At 42.0% G+C, this 20,089-nt stretch overlaps 4 non-coding genes across 4 annotated transcripts; 1 reads left to right on the forward strand and 3 right to left on the reverse strand.

The window, feature by feature from the left end:
* Positions 1–1,161: 1,161 nt before the first annotated feature.
* TRNAY-GUA (transfer RNA tyrosine (anticodon GUA)) lies at positions 1,162–1,251 on the reverse strand. The gene is given in 2 exon segments: positions 1,162–1,197; positions 1,215–1,251. It is a non-coding gene; the product is annotated as a tRNA-Tyr (tRNA).
* A 4,829-nt stretch (positions 1,252–6,080) lies between these two features.
* Positions 6,081–6,167, reverse strand: TRNAY-GUA (transfer RNA tyrosine (anticodon GUA)). Its single transcript is given in 2 exon segments — positions 6,081–6,116; positions 6,131–6,167. It is a non-coding gene; the product is annotated as a tRNA-Tyr (tRNA).
* A 3,432-nt stretch (positions 6,168–9,599) lies between these two features.
* Positions 9,600–9,672, forward strand: TRNAA-AGC (transfer RNA alanine (anticodon AGC)). The gene has a single exon. It is a non-coding gene; the product is annotated as a tRNA-Ala (tRNA).
* Positions 9,673–11,519: 1,847 nt separating this feature from the next.
* Positions 11,520–11,608, reverse strand: TRNAY-GUA (transfer RNA tyrosine (anticodon GUA)). The gene is given in 2 exon segments: positions 11,520–11,555; positions 11,572–11,608. It is a non-coding gene; the product is annotated as a tRNA-Tyr (tRNA).
* Between the last annotated feature and the right edge of the window lie 8,481 nt (positions 11,609–20,089).

Below are 20,089 nucleotides of genomic sequence, written 5' to 3' on the forward strand. Positions count from 1 at the left end.
CCAGGTCCCAGCGGTTCCTCCACCCCTGGCGGCCTGGGGGCGATCCCTACGCCAAACCAGAGGCCGCTTTCCCCGCGCGGGCGCTGGGGCTCGGCGCCTTCTGGTGGACGGAGGACGCGCCCACCAGGGGGCTTCGTCCGCGTGCTTCGAGCGTCGCGGTTCCTCCGACTCGCATCTGCGGCGGGGCCGACTGCAAAGGGCCTCGCCCAGGAACACACACAAATAATCCCACCGCTTTTCCGGAAGGGGCCCGGGACGAGTTGGAGCATAACATAAATCCGCCCTTGCTGCAGCCAGAAAAAATCTCCCGTCCCGTTCGAACGGGGGCGCAAAGTAACCCAGAGGACCTAAGCAGGGGGGCAGATGTGTCCGCAGTTACAATCCGAGATGACAGAATTGCCGGGCGGGCCTCTAAGTGTATTTCTAAAGGATCGCAGCGCCACGCTCTTCCTTGGAGTGGTCTAAAGATCTCATAAACTAGACTCCTCGAGTTCTCACACACCTGCTTCTTTAATTTTATTGAAGAGAACTGTCAGTTGCTTTCTGCTCCTTTTTTGGAGAGAGGAGAGGACAGAGAGAAAGAACAGACTTGGTCCCGCTTTTAACTCTTAACCCCGACGTCTTTAAAACACTGAGCTACAGTGAATGAAATGAGAGCACATTTTGGGATTGCTTCCAAAGATCAGGGGCGGAGAGAGGGGCATGTTGGGGAGTCCGTTTTGCCAGTGTGATGGCTAGGATAGTAATTTATGCTATTTCCTCTACCTTGTTTATTGTCCTTAATAAAATATTTATTCACGTAAGTGTCAACATAACAGAGAGCCCTAAAGAACTTCTTCCCCAAAAAATTAAAATGAAAAGGTTGGGGCAGGGCGTCCTTCCCATTCTCCACGCTCGGCATGACCCCTTCGCAACTCGGTTAAATCAGTCTCGCTGGAGACTCCGTCTTACTTAAGCGACCCGGTTGACCCTCCGTGAAGCAACCTTTGTCAGCAGTTTCCTGTATATGTACCTGAGGATCATTTATTTATCGATTGCTTATTCTACCAGTTCACCTATGAGCACAAGTTACAATCAACTGCTCACTGCGTTCAAGTTTTCTGTTATGGGTTAAGGGTCCAAGGGTGCAGAGTCTCAATGACAACCTTTCAAAAGGTTGAGTCCTTCGAGCCGGATTCGAACCAGCGACCTAAGGATGACCACGAGCAAGCTACCTACAGTCCTCCGCTCTACCAACTGAGCTATCGAAGGATCTAGAGGATACTTTCTTAGAATACTTTAAATAGTGTGTCTACTAATGGTTTTGGTTTTGACTACTACATGTTTATTTCAAAAACCAGCAAACTGAAGGAGTTTTCTGGGCTGCTCGAAATATTCTAAAATCGATATGGGTAGTGATTATAAAAGTATATTAAAAAATTAAGGCCCTTGAACACTTAAGGTTTGTGCTTTTTACTGTGTTTTAGGTCTTAAAAAAAGCCACCACCAATGTTCGTTGTCCTGCTCTTTTAGGTATAATATAGATAGGTGTAGATAGGAACATCGCACGAATTATTCCTGCTGTCCCACTACCAGGTCGCTTTGTCTATGAAAAGTGAGTGATAGATGATAAGGTTATCCTAAATATAAACAATTGGGTTGAAGAGGGACCTACTATCTTGAAGCAGAGTTACTCCCAGTTCATTTTGGAAACACTGCAACTCTCCTTTTTAAAGGACAAAGAAAATAATGTGTAGACACAAATGTACTAGACAAAACATGAGAGACCTGTGTGTGTGTGTGGGGGGGGGGGGGGTGTTTAGGAATTGAGTGGCTCATATTATATTGCACAGTGATAGTGGGGCAAACAAATGAAACACACGCTTCCCCAAATTTAAAAAAAGAGATGTAGACATTCCATTTATGGCAATGCATTGCTAATGAGCACATTTAGTGGCATTCAGCTTCCTGGCACCTGAGACAGAAACGAACACCAATGGAAAAAAGAGGAAGCCATTTGGTCACACTCTTCCCAATGATGTATTTATGGAAAAGATTTCTGATGAATTTGTCTATGAAAGATCATTGCTTATTAAAATCAAAGTTCTCCATAACTCTAGTCTTGAAAAAATAAATTTTTCCTCAAAAGGTCCTGTCCAATGATTTCCATGAGAAACATCTGTGACACATAATTAATATTTAATTCAGTTACTCAGTTCCTTTCCATGAGAAACTAAGAATATATGTTCTAGTACATTTCTTTCCAATAATCTCACCTAATCTGGGGAAAATGGGAGAAGCCAGAGTAGAGAAAGTCCAGAGAGAGGGACAGTTTCTGTGTGAGAAGGTCTCTTTCACATATCAACTGTCCTATCTGAGCCTTGGACACCAGGTATGAAAGCAGAAAAACCTCAGGATCTCAGGTCACATTGTCACTCAAATAAAAGCTTCACCAATTTCCACAGAAAGCAGCAATGGGGCCAGAAAAAAAGATTCAGTGTTTTTCTCATCAACTAATGCTAACGTACAAGTGCTCATTTGTGATCCCAAAGCCTCATGTCTCACAGTCACATGGTATTGCAGAGTTGATTTTAGTCTGAAAAACTCTAAAAGCTGATCTCGCCAATTATTTCTTTTACCCATAAACTAATGTGAGTACAAGATTCCCCCTTCAGGGACTCTAAAGTTACAATTCCATCTGCCTGGAATGCTCTTTCCCCTGGTAGTCCCCTGGAGATACAAGGGCAAGTAATCCACATCTCTTCACACTAGATTTACAGGTCATCTTCTGGGAAGACTTCCTTCTTCCTCTCCTTTCAGAATTTGGTGTCAGAGCTACCCTTCTCTTCCCTCTTGCTTCAAATCCAAGCTGAGAACTGGCTTATGGGTAAATCTGACTCTCCTGAATCATGTCTGGAAACACATCATCATCACTTGATTGTAATCTACACTCACTCTGTACATTTCCTACTGTTTTAGCACCTTCTCATCTTGCTAATTGAGACCGAGATGGTTCTGACTCAACCTTGCCCTCTTCTCCTAAATTTATGGACAACCCTAACAGTCCAATGGAATACTAGTCAGCAAGAAAAAAGGAACAAACTATTGATAAATGTAACAACAAGGAAAATCTCACATGCATTGTGCTGAATAAAAGAGGCCAGATACAAAAGGTCACATAACTATATGATTCCATTCATATGACATTCTTACAAGAACAAACCTATAGGGACAGAAAATATCAATAGTTACCAGAGTAGAATGTAGGAGGAGGAATTTACAAAAGGATCATGAGGAAATTTTGAGAAGTGGTGTAACTATTTTATATCTTGATTGTAATAGTGGTTACATGACTGCATACATTTGTCAAAATTCACTGCACTAAAAAGGGTCACTTTGCTGTATGTAAATTTTAACCTAATTTTAAAAATGGGAAAATAAACTTTCAAAAAATTAAAGTGTAGGTTATAACTTATTAAAAAATCAATGTAATCATCTTATAAGACCGAAAAAGAAAAACTAGATGATAATAGATGCAGAAAAACAGATGACAAAATTAAGATATATTCATGACGAAATTTCTGCGAACTAATGATATAAGAGAATTTCCTCAAGCTATAAAGACATATTTTAAAATCCTACAATTAAAATTATATTTAATGGTGAAAGACTGAATGCTTTGGCTCTAAGATCAGGTCTAGAGCAAGGATGTGCATTCTCATGAGTTCTATTCAACATTGTCCTAGAGCTTCTAGCTAGGGCAATGAGGCAAGAAAGAGAAATAAAATCCTGTGAATTTGAAAGGAAAAGGTAAAACTGTATTTGTATATGACACAATATATCTATGAAGAAAATCCTGAAGAATCTACTATAAAGCTACTACATATGAGTTTACCAAAGCTGCAGGGCACAGATATAATAGATTATAATTCTGTTTATTAGTAAGTGTTCCTACTTATAAACAATGAATAGCTGGAACTGGAAATAGAAAATACCATTTGGAATGGTATAAAAAGTGTGAAATATTTGGAAATAAATTTAACAAAATACAATGAAAACACATTTGAAGACCATTTTCATTATGGAAAGCAATATTTTTTAGATGTCGATTCTTCCAAATTGACTTATACATTTAATGTACCGTCTCAGTGAGGGTTTTTGCAGAAGTTGACAAGCTGATCCTAAACTTTGTATAGACATGCAGAAGATGCCAAATATCCCAAACAGTTTTTAAGAACAAAGTTGGAGGACTTAACATTACCTGATTTGAAGATTTACTATAAAGTTATAGAGTCCAGAAAAACATACCCACATATATACACGGTCATTTGATTTTGACAAAGATGCCAAGATAATTCAATGTGGAAAAGACAGTCTTTAACAAACGGTGCTGGACAATTTGAGTATTCACTTGCTGATACATGAACTTAGACCCTTATATAACATAATATACAAAAATTAACTCAAAATGGATCAAGACCTAAATGTAAGGACTAAAATTATAAAACTTCCGGAAGAAAACATAGGAGAAAATCTTTGTAACTTCAGGTTAAGCAAAAAACTCTTAAATAGGACACAAAAAGCATAAACCATAAAGAAAAAATGATAAACTGGACTTCATCAAAGTTTAAAAAAAAAAAACTGTCTTGGAAAACAAGAGAAACAACGGAGCACACAAGCATCCCCTGCAAGTTCAATTCCCACTGTGGTTCGCACCGCAGGACCTCGTTTCCTCACGGCGTCGACCCAGAGTTAACGAGGGACGTCACTGAACGCTGGACCCTTGCAGCAAAGTTCCCATCTGTGCTGAGACTTCCTGCTCACGCCCTGCCTGTCGTTCTGAATCGGCAGAACCTTGGGAAACTACCTTCGAAGGCTCCTTCTCATGCAACTCTCGGCTCCTAAGTCAGGCTGGCGAATGGGCCTCACCTCGAACCCAGGGCTTTTATTACTTATTATTCATGTTTCCATTATTTATTAATATATATCGCCCTTGCTGGCACCCCGATACATTTTTTTCACCCCCACGCGAACCTGCTCTAAGCTACGGAGAAGGACTGAACCCAGTTAGAATGCGGGCTTGACAATTTTTCTCAGGACGCGTCCCAGTTACATTCCTAACATACGGGCGGCCCAGGCCGCCTCCTCACCTCGCGGCTGCCACGCTTTCCTCGCGGTCCCACTCGCGCGCTCCTTGTTCATTTTAAGGGAGATGACTTTTTGTTAATCGTCCTCCACTCCCGGTGTGTGTGTGAGGAGGGAGAGGGGATGAGCTGATTCTGTCCCTTTTTCATCCTTAACGCCGACCTCTTCTAAATACAACGCTGGGCGAAATGAGAACACATCCTGGGTTTGTGCAAAAAGATCAGAGGCTGGGGCGGGGTGTGTATTTGGGGCAGTTGGTGTAAAAATGGTGGTTGTATCTGGGAGATGGCTACGACGAGGTGCATTATACTATTTTCTACTTTTGGGTATGTTTGAAATTGTCTCTAATAAAAGACTTCTTCAGAAATCGCTAAGATAACGGAAGACCCCAAAGCCCAACGCATGTTCAGATCTCCAAAGTGAAAACCTTGGGGGCAGGGCGCCCGTCCCATTCCCCCCACTTCTCACGCACCTCCTCGACTGAACTCCGTCGTGGAGGCTGCCTCTGGTTTGTTGGTGCAGTGTAGACGCGGCAGGAGCCTAACCTTTAACTCGGGTGGGCGAGGGGGAGGGAAGTGAATAAAAGCTGCGTTGGATGATTAGCAGTGGGAAGCAAGAGTGACCTGGAGAAGCCGGGAGCGGGCCGGAGACTGGGGAGGCGGGGAGTTGAGAGGTGTGAATTTCACCCTGAGAGCTAAGACTTCCTGGAAATGTCTTTCAGTGACCTAGCTGCCCTTCCCTAGAAGAAGCAGGCTACTAGTCCATTCCGGACGTCTTTTATGCATGTAAATAAGAGAGGTCAACGAGTTCATATTTGAACAGAAACGGCACCCTAATTGGTGGTGTCTTCTGGCGACATTCTTTTGCAGGGGGAAACAGATTATTCCTTAATGTTGATAAGCATCTAAATTTTATGGTGGGTTCATTGTTTGCGTCTACGAGTTTCAAAACTCTCGTCCTTCGAGCCGGATTCGAACCAGCGACCTAAGGATGTCTATTAACACACCTACAGTCCTCCGCTCTACCAACTGAGCTATCGAAGGGCTGACTATGAGAAATCTTACAGAATCCTTAAAATAATGTCTATCCTAATTCTGTTTTGATAATGATACTCATTTTTTTAAAGTACAGTCAATTTTAAGCAGTCTTCTTAAACACTGAATGTGTTCTATGTAATGATCTAGAAAGTTGGTTTCATGGGTTTATAAATATGTGAAGTTCAATGGATTGTACATTTAAGACGTTCAGATGTTACTCCATGTGTATCCGTCCGGTCTGATTACCTCCTCCTTTTTCTATCAAAAGTGTCTAGGTTTGCTCGATGAATGAATGATACGGTTGCCCTAAATACAGATAACTGGGTTGATGAGGATCCCAAAGTTGTGAACAGAGCAATGTCCAAGGCATTTTGGCACAATAGTGATTCTCCTTTCTGAAAATCTAGTGGGACACACACTATATTCATAACTCTAATGATGAAACATGTGGAGTGTTTTGTGCATGTGTGTGTGTGTGTGTGTGTGTGTGTGTGAAATTTTCTTAGTTGATAAACAATTTGGATGGTTCATATTATATTGCATAATATAGTGGAGCAATTAAAGTGAAACAAAAACCCCTAAAAAATTTCAATGGAAATGTAAATATTCCTTTTCCAAAGCAAATCGTCAAACATTGAGAGGTTCAACAGAGATTGCTGCATGCTCGGTTTCCTTGTGCCTAAGGCAGAAATAGACACAAATGGAGAATGTGTTAAATTACCAGGAGAGACAAGTTTTTCCTTGGTAATATATTTAAGGAAAAGATTAACTGAATTTCTCTGTCAAATACCTGTGCTTATTAAAATACAATTTCTACAAAACCATATTATTGAAAACATTCCAAATTTTTCTTCAAATGGCAATTACCAATGCCTCCTAGTAGGAATATCGAGAGCACATAGTTGATATTGAACTCAGTAATTAAATCTTTTTACATGAGAAACTAAGAAAATAGCATCTAGTAAATCTCAATGTTCCTAACCAAAAAGGGAATCAGCAGCTAGAGAGGAAGGATCCTAAAAAGTGGACAGTTTCTCTTGACATTGTTGTGTCCTATCTGTGCCTTGAATACCAAATAGAGAACAGCAGAGATGGCAACAGGTGGTGAAATTTCAGGATGGTGCTGGGTTCAATAGCTGCTAAAGAATTGTTGTCTCTGTTGGGATGCAGAAGCATTACTGGGGTGACACGTAGAGGGAGAGAAAGCCCCCAACAAGGAAACAGGGAAGACAAATCCACTTTCCTCCTCCTCCACGAGCCTTGCATTCTCCCTCTAGCTTCCCTTTTTAGCAAAACCTAATGTGGAGCCAAGTAGTAAATCAGCAGAGTTGTTTACAGAGTACCACCTCCTTTATCACAAGGCAGATTGAAGAAGGATGAGTGTCTTAGTCTGCTCAGGCTGCTATGACAAAATACCACAGACTGGGTGGCTTAAAAAACAGACATTTATTTTCTCATAGTTCTGGAGGCTGGGAAGTCCAAGATCAAGATGACAGCCATCCCGTTCCTCGTGAGAGCTCTCTTCCTGGCTTGCAGACATCCACATCTGACTCTCACACGGCAAAGAGAGAAGGAGAAAGCGAGCTCTCTGGTGTCCCACCTTATAAGGACACTAATCCTATGGGATCCAGACCCCATCCTTACGACCTCATTAATCTCAATTACTTCCGCATTTCAAATACAGTTACACTGGGGTTAGAGCTTCAAGGTATGAATTTTGGAGGAACACAATTCAGTCCAGAGCAGTGAGCTTAGAGGTGAGTCAATAGTTTAACAACTAGTAAACCTTCCATGTGAATTTTAAGATAATATTCTTGATCTTCATTTTACCTCTGTGGAAACTAAGTGGTTAGAGAATTTAACACCTAATTCAATATTATTGGAAACCAGAACTCCCAGCTCATGGTTAAAAGCCCCCAGACGAAACAATCACTTCCAATTCACAGCCAGTCATCCTAAAGCTCAGTTCAGAGATCAGAGCTATGGAATTGGGCTACTTTCTTTCACTCCAGTTCCACACCTGCACCCTTAATAGAATCATGGAAAATAAATAGAAGAGTGAGTGGAGGCCAAATTGACTTCTGTAGCTGCGTAAATTGTGTCCAGAGAAGAGTAAGGAGAAAGCACTCAGCCTATGGTGAGAAACAAGGTAAGGCTGACCTTGAGTCAAGCTTTGAAGTGAATGGTAGTTTTCTACACTCTCTTGGAACACCTGAGTTTTGAACTCTCTTATCTAAGATGGGAGGTGGGACAGGAAGGTGGAGGGTTTCCTCCCACAGAAAGTTATCCACTTTTTTGTCAGCCTTGATTGCAATGCAAAAGCAAAAGAGAAGAACAAGCACTAAAGGCATCATAAGGGTCTTGGAAAGGCCTGCTTGGCATGCCCTGCATAGCATGGTGGCATAGAGTCACTTTCTTAAATAAGATGTTCCACCTTCTCCATTTCAGTTTTGATCACCTTACCGCAATATGATTGAAACTAGAAAATAACGTTAAACCAAAAAAGAAAAAAGAGAGAGAGAAGTCTCTAACGATGGAATTTCAGGCAAAGAAGCAATTGAAGGTGTAGCTGTCAGGTGAGGGCCTTCGTATGTCTTTCCTGCAAGTGATGGGCCTCTGGCAATGCCTGAGAATCCTCCTTTTCAGAACTAGCTCTGAACAGTACCCAGCACCCAGCACAGTACCTGGTACCTAGTCCTCCATAGGCCCAGAAGAAAAAGAAGCAACTGCTGCCTTTGTCTTTTTGCAAGGACTCTGGGTCTAAGCCTGCAGCCATAATTATATTCGCTTTTCCTATTAATGTTTACCTTAGAAAAATAACTTGTACACCACTTGATCAAAATTGGGACTACAGCAGCCAGAATGAAGGAAGAAATTAACTGGGGCGCAAGCCTCCTGGAGGCCACGTGTCCATGGACAGTAATTTAAGAAAAAAAGCCAGAAAAAAAGCGGATCTTAGGGGACATTCATAGGGACTCTGGAGTATCTGTTCCCTGCGCAGGCGGAGTCAACTGATGGAAAATTTAGGTGTGCACGGATTGGCAGGAACTATTAGGAAGGCCAAAGCTGAGCCTCATTGCTTGAGAAACTTGATTTTCCCTCCTGGATGTTTCTGCAATTTCCTGCCGGTTTCCTGTTTCCGTAGATAAGATTCCAGTGGCAACGTCTTGCCTAATTTCAAAGACAGGCGTTTCTGTGGACTCCACGCCCTGGTCCACCTGCACTCTTCAATCTTCTCCCGACAGGATGCAGCACCATAGAACAGGTTATAGGTGGCCCCGAGGGGCGGAATTCGTCATGGGGCTGTTTGATCACCATTGATTCGCAGTCCCGCCCTTCATCTCCTTGGCTAACTCGGACTACACACAGGTGGCAGCCAATTTTGAATTACTTCCAGATATTAAAGTGTGCAAGGGAGTAATGGGGCTACGTCGAGGTGGGGAATTAGCTCAAATGGTAGAGCGCTCGCTTAGCATGCGAGAGGTAGCGGGATCGATGCCCGCATTCTCCAGTTTTATGTTTCCCCCTTTGGTCTTTATTAGGTCTTTATTACCGTGCTCCTATAAATACCTTGCCAGTTAACATTACCAGTTAATGGCCAATCATTACACAGAAGACTTTTCCTTCAAGAGCCACGTACTCAAGGTTACCTCACCTTCCTTGAGGACCCACGTACTGTGAAGATACTTCGGCTTGTGACAGTACTAGGATAGGCAAGATTGAACTCTTTGGGATTTTTCTCACGTTTTGCAGATTTGAATATTGGTCTCGCCAGGTAGATTTACAAGTTTACGTTTCAACTATTTATGCGTTAATATTACATTTTCAATTTTCGGAATCTATTTCCCACATGTCCGACCCATTGGGGGCCACCTCAAGTTCTTACAACTGGAATAATTTCCATTTCTTAAAGAGATAGTGAAGAGCCAAAGAATATGTAGGTATGTTTGAGGTTTAACATTCACTCTTCCTCTTCAGGAGTCATTTGGCTGTATATTCGGAGGTGGTGGTGTTGTTGCTGCTACTAATACTGGAATATGGCAGAATATGGCCCAAATATGGGAGGGAAATTGCGCCGCAAAACCTATCTGGATCGGAATCTATGGTGCCGCGGCAAGAACCACGACTATCTAATAAACTTGGCATCCAAGGCCCAAAAGTCATCTTTGAAAAGAAAATTGGGCCATTTTGCCCCCAATTCGCTTTCAAAAAGCAAGGAGTTAATGGGGAGCCACCAGTTTAGACCAGTCTTTACCCCTCAATATGGGTAGTTTCCAATGCTTGTTAGGCCGGGGTTCTAAAAACACCACCCTAATTCAACAAACCTGGGTTTCTGTGTTCTGTATTAGCTCTCCAGGTGGTTCTGATACACACCAAAATTTCGGAATTATTTACTTAAAGAATAACAGTTCTGAATCATGGGAAGGAAGACACAAGAAATTGCCGGGCACAAAGTCCACAGACAATTCTTCCCTACTTTGATTTAATATCTTCGAGTTGAGGACTCTTCCTTAGGTATTCGAGACCACATTTTTGAGACACGGTACAAGTGGGATTAATATATTTCAATGAGATTGGCACAAAATTAGCAAATGTTTTCTATTGTTAAGAGAGAGCTCTACCTTTTGAGCTAATTCCCAGCATGAATAGAAAGTCCTATCCGTTTTTTCCCTTGTTTTATTTTTTTCTCCTCAAATTTTTGTTTCTCTTCTAGCGGTGATTCTCAAAACTTGCAGCACATTAAAATCACCTGGGAGCTTTTAAAACTACCAATGCCTAGGTCCCATCCAAAGTGGCCCAAACGTAACTGCCTTGTAAAATCTTTCCAGGTCATTCGGATAACCACCAACTTTTCTCAGCCAGGGTTGAGAGCCACTGTTAATTAATTAAACGGAGAATCACGAGCAGTGCCGCTGAATTTTATCTCGCCCCCCAGGTGGTGGGCAGCTGCATCCCTTGAAAAAGAACCTTCCCAACCATAAGGAGACTAAGCCCACCAGGGGGCGCGCGTGCCCCACCAATTACCACCGGGTCCGCTTCATTCCTACCAGCCCGCCCCTCTCCCTGGGTCCGGATTCCCTAGTGGTGGGGCGAAGACTCATCTCTGGACCCCTAGCCCAGGGGGCCCGCCTCTGATCCACCTCTTCTGGGCTCAGGACATCTCTGCGGCGACAGCTGTATGTGAACTATGGGGCTGAAGTCTGATCGCGTGTATTAATAATTGTTGCGGAGAATAATAATTTGAAAAATTAGACTTGCTGCGCAACAAGAATAATGTTAAATAGATGCACACCGAGGAAATGTATAACTGAGATGACTTTTTGAGGGTGGGCATGAAAAACAACGCAAAACATGAACTCCTTCGAGCCGGACTCGAACCAGCGACCTAAGGATGCCTGGGAGCTTCACACTACAGTCCTCCGCTCTACCAACTGAGCTATCGAAGGAATCACACTCTTTCGCTTACCCGCCGAGGATGCCATCTCTGCATAAGGTTGGGAGACCGTAGGCGTTTGCTGCTTCATTTGCTTGTTGCTGACGAGTTTGCTCTAGCCGCTTCCGTGTTTTTGTTGTAAGCCAGCACCCCTTCGGAACTAACACTCAAAGGTCCCCTGCCCTGGACCAAGAAGAAAACGGGAGCACGCACTGATTTGCTAAAAAGGAAAATAAAATGATAAGGAGACACAAGAAGTGATAACGACTTGGCGATGAATGTCTTTTAGTGTGATGAGTGAATTTAAATAACCAATTTTGACTGCACTTATAAATAGGCTTTGAAGAACTTTAATCTGCAATTTTAAGAGGATAATTAACAAAGGAGAAGGAGGAGGAAGAAGAAAGCAAGCATACGGTTAGACTCTTCGAAACCATACTAAAATGTTCTTTAATGGACATTAGTCCCTACAGATAAATCAGACTATCACACTAATTCTAAACTCGGCAAAAATCTGTCGATGAGGAGCTAAAACAATATATTTGTAAATTTTCTATCTTAACACACTATAGAAAGTAATATTCAAATGCTAGTTAATTTTGCAAAGTGTAAGTTTCTAGTCTAGTTTTGTTGAATGTTTGAATAGCTCAAAATGGCTATTACAGTCTCCTGTTAATCAAATCTACTTGAGGTGGCCTCCCACATCAGGATCTGTTTTGTTCTTCACCTTCAAATAAATATCGTTACATTGTCATACAATAGAGCCACACACAAAGGGCCAATGATCTCCCTTAAGTAGAACATTAAGACCAATCTTCACTCCTCTATGGCACAAAGAAAGATTTTGTTTTTTCTGAATAAGAAGTAAAAGCAAGTTGCTAATTACTTAATTTGGCCATTAACTTCCTCAAATCTTCTCGAAACCGTTTTTGGGAGGGCCCAGCCTAAATGAATTAAATATAAAATTTTACCTCCTCCTCAGCTCCAATTGACTGAATAAGTTATCCCATTTTATAGATATATTTAGTATTATCCATTTTGTCAAAGTAAACACTTTTCAAAAAAAATGCACGGCTCATACAAATGTAAAAAAAAACTTGTCAAAAGATTTATTTTATTAATTAATGAGAGAACCAACAATATGGTAAAACTGGTTCAAAGAAATTATTTACATTCAATGAAAGAAACAATGCTATGGTTAACATTCTAAATTAGATACAGAAATGGAAAATGCCCTACAGGGCTAAAAGTGTTACTTTTTCTACAGGGCAGAAAACAACTACATCTTTACCAAAGTTCATTTGCACCACTATCAGTTATCTACAAACTAACATTTACCCTTACAGAGGTGAAAATAGTCTAATCAAAAGGGCCTGCCACTCTCCCCACAGGCCCTTTCTTGTGAAAGAAAATAATTGGGTCCCCTCCCACCTTGTCAAAACAAAGTTACTTACTGACAGAGCAGCAGTTCTCCAGGGGGGCAATTTTGCGCCGCACCAGGGGACATTTGGCAATGTGAGGAGACATGTTTGATTGTCATGATTCAGGAGGTGCTCCTGGCATATAGTGGGTAAAGGCCAAGAATGCTATTGTAGGGGAGGAGGACATTTCCTCTCCCCAAATGGGGGTTCGTCTGGCCAGAGAACGAATTAAATTCACAGGAGACAGAATAGCAAGAGAAAATTAAACAAAGCTTTATGAGGAACCATGGCCCAGGGCCTTTCTTCCCGAAAGAAGAAAGGGCACCGAAGAAGTGGGGTGCACATAGTGGTTATATAGCCCTAAACAGGGTGTTTCACATATGATTGAAATGTCCCTTTTACAATAGTCACGAGGCCGCTCTGTCAGCACAGCGCTTGATGGAAATGACAGATAGGTCTGCTGTCCCAGTGAACGCCGCGGGGTGGCAGGTGTGTTGCCTCAGGCTGGGCGGGGGGGGGGGGTCCACAGATGAGCGCCGCAATCGGTTCCCAGCCTAAAGAAAGATGCTTAATCTTTAAGGAAATGCCAACGTTGGGAGGGGGAGGGAAGTCAGTTACAGGAGGTTACCAGACTAGCACAATAAAATGCAGACTTAAGTCCTTGCCTTTGGTATTGATTAAGAGTTTTTGGAGAGAAGGTCATCTCCTTTCTTCTTCCTGGTACAGTGAGGGAGGCACCTTTTACAGATAGAGATTTACCTTACAAATGTAAATGTGTCCTAAGGAAGGGCAAGTTCCATTCCTCAGAGCCTCCTTCCCTGTCCCAGTTTATCAAAAGCAATCAGCCTCAAATAATCCTGATGCCAAAGAGACATATCTTGGGGTGGCCAACCTCAGGTCCCCACACTATCAAGGATCCTACAAGGCACAGGACAGCCCCTACAACGAAGAATTTTTTATCCAGTCAAAATGGCACTAGTGTTGAGGCTGAGAAACCATGCCCTAGAGAATGAAAATAATTCTTAGGCAGACCTGTTAGAAAATGCTCTAGATCTAAGATGATGATATTGAAAAGTTATGCAGCCTTCTGTTTATTTTTCTATTTTATTGCCTATTTCCAAGTTTTTGTGTGTTTTTTTAATCTAAAGGCTGGAGAAGGCCTGGAAAATACAATAAATGTATATTTTGAAGTCAGTATGAAGTTTTTTTGAAAAATTAATTCCATTCATTTATTTTTGGGTTTTTTTATATTAGTGATACATACCCCGTCACTCAATCTGTACCTTTCCCTAATCATGCACAGTCACTTTTCTAAAGTTCCGAGTTCTTTCCCTTAACATTTTCTTAATCTCTCTTCTCAGTTTTTACAGCTACCGCCTCATTTAGACCCTCCCCACCTTCTGACTGGACTGCTGCAATCACCTTGTAATGGATCCCCTTGTCCAGATGTGTCCTTTCTGTTCTGTTCTCCACACAAGCGTCGAAAGGTCTTACTGAGAGGAGTGTGAGGCCCACGAGATTACCACCACTAAAAGAAGTCCTTGCTTCCTGCCACTCTCCCTACAGGCCCTTTAGTGTGAAAGAAAATAATTGGGTCCCCTCCGAAATGAAAATTCATTCACAGGAAGGAATGTGAACCCTCTTATCAAAAGTCTGATCTACCACCAGAACCATCCAGTTTACGACGAATTTGATTTCATGAAGTCTGGCAAGCACAAGTCTTTGTGATAGTGGATTGGGGTTCATACTTACATGACTTTATGTGTAATCCTACACCCGCCTTAAGAGACAGGATCCATGACTTCCTTCATTTTCTCTGGTTCCACAGTATAGAAGATTCAGATAGAGAAAGACAGACATGCCTAGGGAGCCTTGAGAAGAGGAGGAGTGGGGACAGGCGGTAGATTGGAGGGATTCTGAGGGTGTGTGTGAATCACCTGTATCCTTGTAGGTCAGGAATCATATCTGATTCTTCCACATATAGCTAGAATTCTATGTATTTTCAAAATAAACTAGAACTCTGTGAAAACGGGAAGAAGCAAGAAAGTTTTTATGTCCCTATCTTTATCTGCTTCAAAAGCATTCCCAGATGCAGGTAGGAGATGAATTTCGAGTCCTCCTCCCTACCCCTCTCCCAACCCGGCGAGAGAAAAGAGAATCAGCCTTGCGTGTTCTGAACACAGCGGCGGTGCCGGGAGCCGAGGCCGCAGGTGAGTGTGGGCGCTCGGAGCTCCCTGATTTAATACCTCGGCAGGCGACAAGAACTTTAGAGACGCAGGTGCGGTTTAGACACACACAAGAAAAGCTTCGCCAGGTCCCCCGTGCACCTCGGCGGGAAGAGCCTCCGTATCCCCGCGCCCCGTTTTGGGCTCCGGACCCGGAGGCACTACTCCCTCTCTTCCGCTTTTCCTCAGCTTCTTCGCCCGCCCCGCCCCGACACGCTTTCTTTTCCCCTGCGTTGGGCAGCGGAGTTACTTTCCCGAAGGGTGGAGAGGAAGCTGGCGTCCAGGAAGCCCACGCCAAGCGTGCTCCACGGCCCGGCCGGCGGGTCACGTGGCGGAGGGCGGTCACGTGGCGGAGGGGGCGGGGCCTGTTTGCGATGCCGCGGAGGGGTCGGGCCGCTGCTGAACTCAGCCCGGCGGAACTGAAGCCCCGTTGATGGGGCGAAGAGAGGACTTAGTAATACGCTCTGTGCATCCGAGTAATTATCAGTCAATAAGTGTCCTTTTGTTTTAAACGCGGCCCAGGTTGCAAAGCAACAGATCGTTTATTCACTGACTTCCATTCATTCACTGATCTGTTCATTCAGCAAAGGTTTACTGTGCGCCTGCTGCGGGCTGGGGGCGGAAGCTCTGCGTTCTTTGTGATCTGGTGGTTCCTGAGGGTGAGGAAACCGGAGTACTGACCTCCACGTGTCCGGCAGGACTTGGTAATTATTGCAGCAGCGCGGGATGAGGCCAGAAGAACCCCAAGTGGAGACTGCTTGTGTAATGCGGGAGTGAGTGCAGAACAAATTTCTGTGAATTGTATTTGAATAGTTACTGTATTGTGATACTTCAAAAAAAGAATAAATATGTATTGAACGACTCGTATACACAGACCCCGTTGAATACAATTTAGAAGTGAGTAATGAATTTCCGTGGTAGATTATACAGGACCACGACAGGTTACTTAGTAGTAGTGTATATGATGTAATGAAAAGAACCAGGCTGTGGAGCCACTTAGGGCACTTTTGAATACTGTCTCTTATTAGCTGTGTGATCTCTCTAACTTCCTTGTGCCAAATGGGGATGATGATAATAAAGATAATACAGATCCTATGGGGTATTATTGAGAATATCAAATGAAATAGCATTTGTAAAGCACGGTGCACGGGTCATCCCTACAGGCTCAAACAGGAGAACCCACACAGTGTTTTGAAAGGCTTTCATCTGGACCCCATCTTTGGGTAAGTTAGAGTGGAAATTTCGAGAATACACCATATGAAGCATAAGAGTAACAATTTAATCCTTAAAACAACAGGTAGCAAACAATGCCACAGTTAAGTAGATGGAATTTAGACTACCTGAGTGATCAGATTTGGGTGAGATTCATTAAGGAGGGCCTCCTAGATCTCGTGAAAATTTTTAGAGAGGAATTTTGAAGGAAGTGATTGATCACAATCAAATTAGACAAAATAGAGATATTTTTAATTGATTCCAGGATCATGTATATGTGAGCAAGGTCAAAAGGTTACTTGATATATTTTTTTTTTACATTGGGCTCAATAGTCATAATTGAATGAAAACTTCAACTGTTCGAGTTTTGTAACGAAAATTAATGAAAAGAAGTAATATGTACACAACAGTGACCTTCATATTAAAAAACGCGTTCTGAGCACTATTCCAGGCACTATGCTAAGTGCTGGGAATGTACAGAAACAATACAGTCTCCCTAAAAGCTGTCAGAATTTAAAAGCTCAAAGAATAAGTTTGAGTCGGTCATGGAGTAATGGTTTTCAGCTTGGAAGTTTTGGCTCAGAATTCTTGGTATTTAAGTTAATGAAACCTCTCTAGTTGGTAATTTAGTCCATACTTTAAGAAAAGTGTATGCTGCTAATGTAAACATTTGTTTTTTTATAAAAAGTCCTGGGATTATTTGAACTCCAGACTTCAGCTGATTATAAAAATATGTGCTGGAACACAGATGGTGAAAATGACTAGACAAGGCAAAGCTAAATTAATCATACTTGCCAACAAATGCCCTGCCGTAAGGTAGGTCATTCCTTCATTCCTTCTCTGATATGCTCTTTAGATTGATTGCAAATATCTAAGACGAAGACTATCATAAGACGGTTAAAATGCACATTGTGCATACCAACAGACATGGGATTTCCAGGAGTTTTTCAAAGTAAAATTTAACATGTTTTTCCTTGTTTTTTTTTTTTAAATTGATTTGTGGCTTCTCATTCCTCTATGATTTTTGAAAAGATATTCTATACTAGAAGTGTAAGATAAGAAAAGAAAAAGCCAGAGGATCTAGGAATGTAAGACAAGTTAAGTCCATAAAACTTAGCTAGACATTAGATAACCATCAGGAAAAAATATATAACATTTCCAAGTACGTGATATGTACTAGGCATTACACACACTTTACTGACTGAGGTCAGGGGCCTTCTGTTCTGTTGTGTTCGTAGTTAGCTCTCAAGCAGATAGCATAGTGCCTTGTGTGTGGTAAGGTCTTAATAAATAACTGTTGTTATTAATGCATAATAAAGAAATTTTAGGGAATAAAAGAATGATCATATGTAGTTCTCTTGACACTATGTGAGGTGGGAATTAATATTGTCAGAGAGGTAACTTGTCCAAGATTTTATTGCTACTAAGAGGCAGCATCACAATCTGTTCAGACTTCAGAGGCAGCCGTCTGATGCCTTCACCTGTTGATGCTGAACACAGCAAATGCATGCAGTGAAGAGAGTCAGGTAGCTTGGTTGGCTCTTCTGGAGAAAGGGTACAATGTAGAGAAATGCTGGAGGAATTTGAGTTGCAGAAGAATTTGGTGAAAGATAATGTGCATCAAACTTGAATGAGAGAACCCATTTTCTGATTATCTCCAATCCTCTTGGCTGCATTGTCTTTCATACAGTCCTCCAAAATAATGTGGGGACTTTTCCCTGGAGAGACCTTATTACAACATGGCTGTTCCAGGCCTATCCTGACTCCTGGTCCTTCTTCACGGTGTAGCCTTTTGAGACTGGGTAAGATTGCTGGCTGCAGTGTTCCTTTTTTTGTTTTGTTTTAGTTTTCTTCTTCTTCTTTTTTTTTTTTTTTTTTTTTTGAGAAATCTTAGCCCTAAGCTAATATCTGCTGCCAATCCTCCTCTTTTTGCTGAGAAAGACTGGCCCTGAGCTAACATCTGTGCCCATCTTCCTCTACTTTATATGTGGGATGTCTGACACAGCATGGCTTGACAAGTGGTGCATAGGTCTGCACCCAGGATCCAGTCTGGTGAACCCCAGGCCAGCAAAGCAGAATGTGTGAACATAACTACTGCGCCACCAAGCCAGCCCTGACATTTCTCTTTTTTTTTACACCTACTTAGTTATTAGCCAAGATCTGGAGGAGGCAATTTCCTGTCCCATACTTGGATTCTTATAGGTGTTAAGGAGAGCTGTCCTTTTTCTGACCTCTTTTTATTTTACTGTTTTCCCTTTCTGAAGCCTGTCTGGTGTCCACTGTTTGTGCATTTAACATTGATATATTTAAAATGATAATATACGTCCCTAGAAAGGTACATATTGATGGGATTCAGGTATTATGTCCAAAAGGTGATTTGTGTGCGTTGAAAGTACTCACTCATATTATCCTGATTCTCATAAAAGCCCTATAAGTACACAGAACAAGCATTACACCCCTTTAATAGGAGACTAAGATTCTGATAATTTAATTGATTTGTCTAACACCAAAAAACGTTTAAAGTGACAAAAGCTATGTCTAAAACCTATAATCTTCACTCTTAGCTCAGTGTTTTTTTCATGCTCTCTCCGCACTCATATCTGCTTTTATACCAACCAGCACAGAAACAAGATTATAAGGTCTGGTGTGCCATTCTTTTTTGTGTAGTAGGTTTATGCTGCTAATCAAGTTCATCACTATTTTTACTTTTCCGCAATAGAAAATCAAAGTGAGTTTTATGGTCTAGTGGCTAAGATCAGTGGGTACCCTGACAGTGGCAACAACACTAAATTGGGTACAGCTTATGGAAAAGTACTAGGGCGTGCTGTCATTGATCCATGTGTGAGCACCTTGAGAAAGTCTAATTGGAATCCAGTTACAATAGGACATGTGTTCTGTGTTCTTTTATGTGTTGGTCTGTCAGGTATGGACACAAGAAAAGACACAGGAGAGACTCAGCAAAACAAAAATTTATTATACTAACAGGTCCTAGAGACAGGAGGCACAGCACACACAACGAAGGGTCACATGGGGAAGCCTCAGAGTGGTCAGGAGGCAGAAAGCGGGAGTAGGGAAAGGCTGGACCAGACTGGAGGGTGGTCCCTAGATACCTGTATCTGGGATGACTGAGGCTGAGGAATCTTGCTTCCTGTGGTGTTAAGAGACAGATAGAGGAGGGATCTGGATTGGTTAGTTTGTATATCAAAAGCATGCTTCTGGCAAGTTCCAGGGCATCATCTCTTAGCCCTTAGCTATCTCTAAGAATTGGCCAGCCCCAGGAGGGGCATTCTCTCCCCAGACAGAAAGGTTTTTAAGATGTCAAAAGGTAATACGTATACAGAAAATAAAAAATATAAAAAATACAATATGAGACACACACAGAGCTGTAATAGACATGGAAACAGAGGTAAGCTCCTGAGGTGTGTGCTTTGTACTTTCTGAGCTTACTTATGAAGAACATATTGTTAACATGTTCAATCAAAGGATATAGAGATGACTTACAAAATGTGAAAAATGTTCAACCTCACTCCTAGTAAGAAAAAGATAAACCTATACTGAGATACTACTATTCACCTGTCAGATTGACCAAATAATGTTTCACAAAACACTGTTGGTGAAAGTGGGAAGAAACAGTCA

This window comes from Equus quagga, chromosome 15, assembly GCF_021613505.1.
Source record: "Equus quagga isolate Etosha38 chromosome 15, UCLA_HA_Equagga_1.0, whole genome shotgun sequence".
Lineage (NCBI taxonomy): Eukaryota > Metazoa > Chordata > Mammalia > Perissodactyla > Equidae > Equus > Equus quagga.